Source organism: Crocuta crocuta, unplaced genomic scaffold (genome assembly GCF_008692635.1).
Source record: "Crocuta crocuta isolate KB4526 unplaced genomic scaffold, BGI_CrCroc_1.0 scaffold449, whole genome shotgun sequence".
Taxonomy (NCBI): Eukaryota; Metazoa; Chordata; class Mammalia; order Carnivora; family Hyaenidae; genus Crocuta; species Crocuta crocuta.
Window position 1 is genome coordinate 1,645,367 of NW_027533117.1, and position 9,983 is coordinate 1,655,349.

The 9,983-nt window shown below is 40.2% G+C and overlaps 1 long non-coding RNA gene and 1 pseudogene across 3 annotated transcripts in view; both read left to right on the top strand.

Annotated features, from left to right (window-relative positions):
• The first annotated feature begins 324 nt into the window (after positions 1–324).
• Positions 325–9,983, top strand: part of LOC144216794 (uncharacterized) — a 20,877-nt gene continuing 11,218 nt past the window's right edge. For 2 of the 3 annotated variants that reach the window (XR_013330759.1, XR_013330760.1), the window contains exons 1-2: positions 1,869–2,069; positions 8,639–8,683. This is a non-coding gene — a long non-coding RNA (uncharacterized LOC144216794). Of the gene's footprint in view, positions 357–1,868; positions 2,070–8,638; positions 8,684–9,983 lie in introns of those variants that run through there. The other variant, XR_013330758.1, reaches the window with a different exon arrangement.
• On the top strand, positions 3,364–4,126 carry LOC144216797 (protein unc-119 homolog A pseudogene; annotated as a pseudogene).

Sequence of the window (9,983 nt, forward strand, 5' to 3'; positions counted from 1 at the left end):
ATATTGGAGAGGCCCAGGTGATATTTAAAATGAAAGGTAAAGCCGGCTACCCGATACAACTTGTTCTCCACATAGGTAGGGGGCAGAGCCTCCTTTAACGGAGCTAAAAGAAAACCCCCATCGTTTTTCTCCAAAACTGTTTACACCTTGGCTCACCATGGAAGAAAAGCCACACCTTTTGATTAAGTGCAAATTCACAAGCAAAGTTAAAAGGTCACAACTTTTTTAGTTGAATTCATTTGAAGGAGAATGCTCCAATTAAAATAAGAATGGCTCACGCTTTTTTTTTTTTTTTCCGGAGTCGAAATCCATTAGCCTGAGGGCTGAGGGCTGGTCTTCTGAAGATGCTGGAAGGGGTAAGTTTACAGTAGGGGCTTTGGGCCCAGGCGCTGGAGACCAGAGAGTGAGGTAGGGTTTTCTGAAGAATGAGAGCGTCAGGGCCCTCTTCCTGAGAGTTTGTTCCTCCAGGATAATAAAGGCAGATCAAAGGGCCTACAGCTGCACGACCCGTGGCCACCCAGCTCCCTTCGCAGCCCAGCGATCTAGGCCTCTGCGCACTGAACCCCCCCCACCACATCCGTCACCCCTGTTCCCAGGCCGGCCAGCAGCAGCTGGTCCCAAGTGTCCAGCCCCAAGACTGGAGCTCCCACAACCTGAACCCGGCCCTGACCCCTGGCCAAAACTAACAACCAGAAACTGACTCTAGCCCCCTTGCCAACCCGCAGCCCCTGCTTCCTGCTCCTGGCCCCCAGCCCCGGGCGCGTGAGGAAACCCTTGACCCCAAAGAGTGGCAACACTAAGGCCCAGCAAACTGAGGAGAACAGTGTGAGTGGGAGGGGAGAGCCCAAGACCAGGGAGTGGAGTTTGGTCTCCACCTCTGGGCTCCAGAGGCTTGGACCACCCTGGTTCTGGGCACAGGCAGAGTAGAGGGCAGTGCCCTGGGTGCTGGGGGTGCAGACGGAGCCTGGAATCTCGCCCAGGCTGGAGGGAGGGGAAATAACTTCTTTCTAGCCAGTTTGTCCAGGCAATTCCTGTTGTAGCTTCCTGTGCAGTAGAAGGAAGATCCAGATTTGCTCAGTTCTGAGCCCACTCAGCTCCCAAACACACTTCCCCTCACCCCTAGGTTACATTTTCTGGCTCTATCGTTTTTCCCTTTGGAGGGAATTGGGTCCTAACTAACGTGGAAAACGAAAAAAAATAATAAAATAAAGAGGAAGAGGGAAGAGAAAAGATTTTCTTTCCCGAAGGAAATCGTTTTTGCTGAGATTAGATTAAATTGTGCAACTGAGCAGGTGTCTGGATGTTCCATCAAATCGTTATAAATCCTAAAAAACTGAATTTCTTGCATTTGGAGGGAAATTTCATTTTAACTCTAATCTTATTTGTATCTTCAGAAACCCCTCCCCCATCCATAAGAGATAGTTCCAAAAGCCCCAGTAGATGCCTGTAACTGCATAAAGTACTGAACCATGTATATACTATGTTTTCTTCTTATAGATACCTGCCTATAATAAAGATAAATTTATGAGCTATGCACAGTAAGCGATTAGTATAAAATAGAATACTGATAATAGAGAAGATATGTGAATGTGCCCTGTCAAGCTCTGTTCTTCTTACAATATCTTACTGTACTGTACTCCTCCCTCTTATGATGGTGTGAATGCAGTGAGGAGAATGAGTTAGGCATTATGACTTAATATTAGGTTACTAAAGACTTTCTTGGGATAGGCAAGGATCTTCTGCTGTTAAATTGTGGTTGACTCGGTAACTGACGCCATAGAAACCGAAAACTAGGATACAGGGGAATCACTCTATTATCTGTAGTCACTGGGGCTCTCTATCAGTACAAAAATGCAAATGAAGTAAATTTCGCATAGATCTTGCATGCAGGAAGAAAGAAAAGGAAGAAAAAAAGAAAAAGAAGGAAAAAGAGAAAGAAAAAGAAGGAAGGAAGGGGGGAAGGAAATTAGCCTGAGACCAATCAGCAGATTAATTGTGGAAAGCAAAATTAACCAATTAAGTATTCATTTCCAGGGAAGCACCCAGCTGAAGTCAAAAAGGAAGAAAAGGTTAGTCAACAGATTTTCCTTCTCAGATATTATAAATTGATTTAATTTTTTCTGAGTTTATGCTTGAAGACTTAGGAAAGAAATGCTTTTGCTATATAGATTGTAAACTACATTATAGTGTTAATTTTGTTTCTAAATGAATCTAAATGTAAATGAGTCTTATGCAGAAATTTAGCTAAATAATAATGTATTTGTTAAGTCAAAAGTTCTATTATTCTTATTATCATCTCAAATGTTACAATACAATACTGAGGCAGAACTGTCAGCTCTAAAGATAAAGGGTAATCAGGAAAAAACACGTTAGTGTTTTCTGGTAACCAATTAGCGAAAACTGATTTTCAATTGGGAAAATAAGTAGTTTTGTGGTAGGGTCCCCTCCCTAAGGAGAGAAAAAAAACAAAAAACAAAACCCTCAAGGCAACCTGGCAACATGCACAAGGGACAACATCCTTCAAGACCTTGTAACATAAGACCACTTAATCAGACTGCATGTTTGTGTGTTAACACATATGGGAGACAAATAAATAGAAAATGTAAAAAAAAAAAACAACGCCACGTGGCATTTGGGACTCAGTTCTTAGGAAATACCCAACTGAGCAGTGCTGGCATGAATCAAGTTGCTTCCTGGAAAGAAAAGCCTCCTTTGTCAAGACTCTCTGTGTGAGAATCCTGCTACAGTTTAAGTTCTTACAGTCTAATACCTAGGTTGAGATTAACTAAAGAAGTTTAAACTCCAACAGGATGTGAATAGACTACAATTTTTATGAGGGGTGGCTGGGTAGCCCCTCTCTCGCTGCCCCTCTAGCCCTCTCACTGCTCTCTCTCAAATTAAAATAAAAATCATTAAAAAAAAATAAAGGATATAATTTTTATGAGAATATCATGGAAAGATATCAAAAACTCACTACATTTTATGTCTCACTTCTTTGAAATTTTCTAATGGGATTAAAAGTAATCAATAGATAATGTTACAAAATATTTACTCTGCCAAACACTGTTTTCTGCCAAATGTTGCCTTTTCCTCAACTTACCTATCAAGTTCACACTTGAAATCTGTTACTAAATCAGTTGATTACTGATTAATGTATCTCAGGCATCACTTTCTGATTTCTTGAATAGTTACCTTTTTTTAAAGGTAGTTCCATTCCCCAGCCCCCAAGGTTCTTTACTGTCCCAATAAATGCATTTTAGTGGTAAGGCTTACCATGGCTTACCATCACCATGAGTGATGCAAATTTGACCAATGTTGCTCACCTTTGAATAGGCATATTTATATTCTTTCAAAAAGGGCAAAATGGCCCCTTGCTCTCTGCTGCAGCTGGTGCAAGTAGCTGGTGAGCTGTGGCCCTGCAAGGCCATGAAGATGAAGAGGGGCAGCAGAGGTGAGGCTGGGATGGAGCAGAGCCTGCTCCAGGGGACAAACCTGGAGCTGGAGCCCACACGGCGGCTTCAGGCCAAATAGAATCTGGCTGAGAGACAGAGCCCCCGGCTTGCCTCAGGCTCAGGCCTCTGCCGAGGAACAACCTATAGGGCAGGAGGATGTGCTGGGGCAGCTGCAGATCACCAGCAGCAACCTACTTATGCTCCTGCAAGGAGAATATCTACAAAATGACTTCATCAGGTTCAAGATTTGAGACACAATTTCAGGCACTGTCCTCTTTGAAATGAAGAAGCCCCAGCCTCCGAGTGATTGAGCATCAACCGGCAAGACCTGGATCCCAATTCTGGGCATCACACCTGCCTTCCTTGGTGAGAGGTAAGTGGGAGCCATGGTGGAATTCACAGAGGAAGACAGGCCTGTCAACAACTTCCACGTGATTGAGAGGCACTAATTCGCAACCAGCTCTTCCAAAGTTTTGACTTCCACCTTGGCTTCTGCATCCCCTGCAGCAAGAACACCTGTGAGCACTTCTATAGCCTCTCTACCTCTCTGAGGAGCTGATCATTGAGAAGATCCGTCACGCATATGAAACACAGCTTCTGGCAGCTTCTGCTTGGTGGGTGACCAGTGGGTGATGCAACACAAAGCAGACTATTCCTACAGTAGGACGCCCTGACACCCAAAACAGCCCCCCTAATCCAGGAAAGTCCTGGGTCCTCAGCTGTGACCCTCCCTCCCCCACATTCACCTCTCAACCCTAGATCTGCCTGGGGAGTGTTCCAAGAACCCTGGACCCTGAGTCAACAATGGGAGGGAGGGTGTCTCATGTCTACCATTCCAAGTCAGCAAAGCCCATGGGCCTGGAACATGGAGTGGGGTGGTAGGAGGTCTGTCTGCCTCCATGTCTAGGAAGACCTTTTGGGAGAGAAGTAGCCAGGGCTTCCTGACAGCATAGCTGGGCCTCTTCAGGCAAGTTTAAGAATAGTGTTCCCCTACCTAGGCGCTGGCTAGGTCAGGGCAGGGGCCCATTCCTTGTCTGTTGTCCACCACCAACAGGCCATTTAGAGTTGTAAAGTCACAGATGAAGATCCATGGTGGGGTCTGTCTTCCATGATTCCCAAGGGAGTTTGGGCCCTGGCCCCACCCCAGCCATTACAATCAGGGGCTCAGCCACTGCCTGAGATGTGGGAGGGACTGAACCAACTGTACGTAGTTTTCAAAAAACTCGTTCTCCTTTTCTTAAAAAAAGAAAAGCAAAGTGGCGGAGAAAGAGGGGTGTAAACAGATAATAATTTAAATACAGCAACAGGATTAGGATCATAAATAATTAAATAATGATCATTTTAACATTTTCTCTTGTTTACAAATATCTTCATTTCCTTACATAAACTGGCTCACACTCATGGATTTAATTCTCAAAATATCTTCTTCTACACATAGCTGCACAGCACTTCAGTTTGAGTATCAAAATTTACTACAACTTATAACTCTTATATGTAGCCAGCTAAAATTGTCAAATAGTATATTTAGATAATAAATACATGCTCAATGAGAAAGATAGTATATTTCCCATTTTCTGTGTAGAATAATTTTGCAAAAAGGACAACACAAACTTAAGAGGTTGATTGCATGAGCATTTGTTTAATAATTCCAGAATAGTTCAAGAAACATCAGAAAAGTTTGTGAGAAGATATAAATAAGAAATGGCTTCCAATTTCAAATATAAAAAACCATAAGCATTTTTTTACTTAAAGTGTTTTTAAATTTTTTTTAACATTTATTTATTTTTGAGAGAGACAGAGAATGGGCAGGAGAGGGGCAGAGAGAGAGAGGAAGACACAGAATCTGAAGCAGGCTCCGGGCTCTGAGCTGCCAGCCCAGAGCCCGACGTGTTGGGCTTGAACCCATGAACCACAAGATCATGACCTAAGCCAAAGTTGGACACTTAACCAACTGAGCCACTCAGGAGGTCTAAAAATATCCATTTTCATATGTGCTTTCCTCTACTCTTCCTGGAATGTTTACAACCTAAAAATAGACATTGCTTTGTTAAATATGTTTCTATTGGATATTGGTTGTTTCTTTCTTCTTATATATATATTGGCTATTTCTTAGTACAAGCTCAATACATATTTTTTGACACTGATAAGATCTATTCGGTATCTTGAAGTACTTGAGTTTTGATACACATTGGATATAGTACAGCTTTGCAGATGACTCTGGAAAGGTTCACGCTCAATCTCCTGGATCCCTGAAGCAGCAAAAGGCCTAATAGCAGAAAGAAGGCACAAGAAAGCCAGAAAGCCACCTGGGGAGCAATGTGGTTTGTTAGGTCTATGTAGTTACAGCCTGAGTAATTGCAGGGTGCTTGCTACAGGAACAATTTAGTTTTCTAGGTCTCTGGAGCCCTGCAACAAGCAATAGATCGGACTAGCCACCAAAGAAAGAGCACATGTTATGCAGCCCTACATATGGCAAGGAAGGCAAAACAACAAAGGATAGGAATCAATCTTTTTTATGACCTCCATTGGAACACCAAAGTAACATCATATGGTACAAGACTAAGTGACCCACCTTGGGAGAATGCAATTGTACCAATTCTTTGAAGCATGAAAGCAGCTTTGTGGATCTTTGGGTGAATGATACATGGCTCCTAAGTGTACTGTTGGGAGAAAGATGTCTCATTCAAGAGTGAAATGTTTTGCACACCGTTATTTTCTAGGCTGGGTTGTGTAAACAAGGCTATTGTTCTAGTTTATTCTATCTATTGTGGGTGTAAACATAATATATGCTCATGTGCCTGTGTCTTTCCAAAAGACAATCTCTTTATTTCAGAAATTCCATTTTTATAAAGGGAATGAGTCCATCTAATACTAAACACTGAGTTGGCTTAGCTGAGGAATCATTTATCTAAAATTCATCTTCTTAGAGAAAACTGTTTCAAGAGCACAATATTAAGCACTCGGTATCCAATCAAAAAATCAAAAAAGTGAAAAATGGGTAAGATGAAAATGAATTATATCTGAAATTGGTCCCAGTGATTACATTTTGGATTTCATAACCACATTCTTTACATAAAGAATAAACTTCCCTACTGTAATTGCATTACAATCATTGCATCATGGAAACATGGGAGGGAAGCTGAAGGCCCAATAAAATCACCGGAGAGATGACTTATCTCTCCTTCACTCAAAGCCATGATCTAGGCCAAAAAGAATTTTAAACGACTGTCCCATCCACTAAGGTAATTAGAGAACTCTATATAGAATGCCAGCAAATCAAAGGGGACTGAGTAAGCAAAGTGAACTCCAATGACTTGAAAAGCTGAGGTTAGTAGAGAGTAGAAAGAATAAGAATGATGATAGATATAATTATCAGAGTAGTAGAAATGTCTTGTGTAGGAACACCTCTGGGTTTAGGGTCAATAAGTAACACAGTATTATTTTCTCAATTGTGACACTTAGGGTCAGGTTATAATGACAAAGTAAACAACCATTAGAGCAAAATTAACCACAAAAGTAAGGTAACTTAGTTCTTATTTTTTAAAAATGTTTTATTTATTTCTGAGACAGAGAGAAAACGTGAGTAGGAGAGGGTCAGAGAGTGAGGGAGACACAGAATCTGAAATAGGCCCCAGGCTCTGAGCTGGCTGTCAGCACAGCCTGATGCGGGACTCAAACCCACAAACCATGAGATCATGACCTGAGCCAAAGTCAGAAGCTTAACCGACTGAGCCACCCAGGTGCCCCATAAAGTAACTTAGTTCTATGCAGGTGGCACAGTTCCACCTTGTTGATAAAGAAAGAAGTCAAAGGAAGGGCGGATTTTATGTATGTTTTTCAACTATCTTACAAAAACTTGGAGCGGCTTGATCTTTGAGAATTAGACAGTCATTGCTACCAGATTTTCTGGCCTTGGGGATAGCTCTACTCAAGGAAACTGACAGTAACTCTGTCTTTTGATTTACAGCTCAGGTAAATGTTCTAGAGGGAATCCTAAACCCAATATGAATTCTTTTTCCTGAGCTTTACAACCTTTTACATTATGCCTACTTAAATTATTCAAAACTAAGCAATAAAATCCCAGTGAGGCAGCAAGTAGGTACTATCTACCTTCTTTAAATACTAGAACATTAATCAAGTTAATCTATGTGATTTGAGAATGATGGACTAGTCTATTCCTGGTAACAATCCAATCAAAGATAATCTCAGTGTGCATAAAACTAGGGATGTTTACATAACCTCTCTCCCTCAGTCACAAGAAAAATATATATATATATATATATACATATATATATATTGTTAATGAAATCCTATTTCATGGGATATGAAATCCTATTTCAGCTGCCTCCATCTTGCCCTCAAACTTTCTAATTGGGTTCTTTCTAGCTGTCTCTTGGCTCAGGTATAAGACCCTGAGGGAAGAGCATTCCCTGATAGAAACGGAAACTAACCTCTCAAGCAATAAGGACTGCTTTGAGCAACAAGAACTCACCCCTGTTTGAATCCAAAACAATAATGATTTACCTTCCTGCCCACCTGCATGTACCTGCCCACCACTGTCTCCCATTCTCCATTCTCCTTCTATAAACCTGTAAGCTTTTTTAGCACTTTGGAGATCGTGTTTGAGACACTAGTGCTCTGTCTTCCCAGTAGAAGTCTCACTGAAATAAATGTCTTTCTCATTTCACCACTACTCATTTCTCTGCCTTTGGTTTTTGTCAGTGGCTGAACCTGGTCTGTTTGGGACCCCCGGAGGCAGGAGCTACAGGAAGCTACTCCTGTGCCCTGGCTACAGGAAGAGATGTGCACAGAAATATTTCAGAATCATTGTGAAGCATTGGAATTGGAAAACGATGGCATGAGCTTAACTGTATTGGAATTAGTCTCACAGCTAGCATTTTGGGATCCACTTGGAGTTGAATAGTAACAAAATTAGATCAGAAATATCAATTACAGTATCATTAAAGTACTTTAAATATTAAACTTTCAATCACACAAAGAAACTAAACCCTTTAGTACACATCTTCTTCAGACAGCAGTAGGGGAATGAGGAGCAGTAAGAGGGAGATAAGTAATGATATAACATTGATGTAATAATGATTGGCATTTATTACTTATAATAATCCAGGCACTATTTTAACCACATTACATGTATTAACTCGCTTAATTCTCTATCTCGATTGTAGGGACTGCTGTTTTATTTTCCAAATAAGAAACCTTGGGCAGAGAGAGTAAGTAACTTGTTCAATATGACACAATTATGTAGTATCAGAGTTGGGATATGAATGCTAGCATTCTGACACCAGTGTTTATATGAAAGTGAACAATTTGACTCAGATGTATCTAGATGAACATAGAATAAGTATTTAAAGGGGAATGGTATAGATCCCAAGATTTTGTATAACTGGCTGATAGCCTAGTTACTAACAACAGTGGAGATGAACTAAAAGTTAATAGATTCTTCTGTAGTGATAGTTATCAATTACTTCCTGTTGCCACAAATAAGATGCCTGTTTCATACCCTGTAAACTGTATATAGTACACCCTTTGCTTAATTAAACCATGTTCCCTCCATAACATTTAAAATTCAAAAACCATGTAAGACAACAGTTAAGATGAGGTACCTGAATTTTTTGGATTAAGCCACATCTGTAATTTCTATTTTTATATTCAAAACTAGAAGTCAGAAAAGATACACCTCTACACAATTATGTTGACCATGACTTGTCCTTGGTACAATTTGTATCTAACTACTGCTGTACTTGTTGTTTACTCTTCATTGCCACCGTCTGCTGAACTTTTGAGCTTAAAAAAAAAAACAAAACTAAACTAAAAGTTTATTAGATGTGATGTCACACAATGTTTTCATTTATACTGTAACAAAAGGCTTACTGCATTTCCTTAAAATATACTCTGTAAAGTATGCTTTTAAATCATATTGTGAAATTTCAGCAGTATAAATTTCACTGTCATTAATGGAAACTGCCCTGCTGAAACACCACATGATGGCTGCATAATGTACACTGCAGTCTCTGCTGACCAATATGGCCTATAATGTATTGATTCCCTCATTACTGTATGAAGCTGTGTAAGAAGAGACAACTAATGCACTGTGTTGTCTAGTTTTGTTTTATTCTCCTTCAAAATAGAAACATTTCTTCTGTCTGTTAAAATTACAACCTATAACCTAGGAACTATAAATAAAAGCAATTGCATTCCAACTCATGTTAAAAGGCGAATATTGAATTTTATCTTATTGAACACAGTCTTGCCACATCAAAGTTGAGGATATTGTATATTAGCTACAATTCTATGGCCATAGAGTAAATATTGTACTACTGCAGAATATCAAGCTGCTACTTGAAATGTTTCTTTTCAGGTGTACAGATTTAAGAAGCATTCCTTAAATAACTCGACCTTGCTTAATAATTGCTCAGATTTCTATATTGTATTTTTCTGTTCTTAGTACTTGTAAAATTACAATATGTGACTAGTAATTCAAGAAATCTACTTTATTTTGTTTTCTGGTCT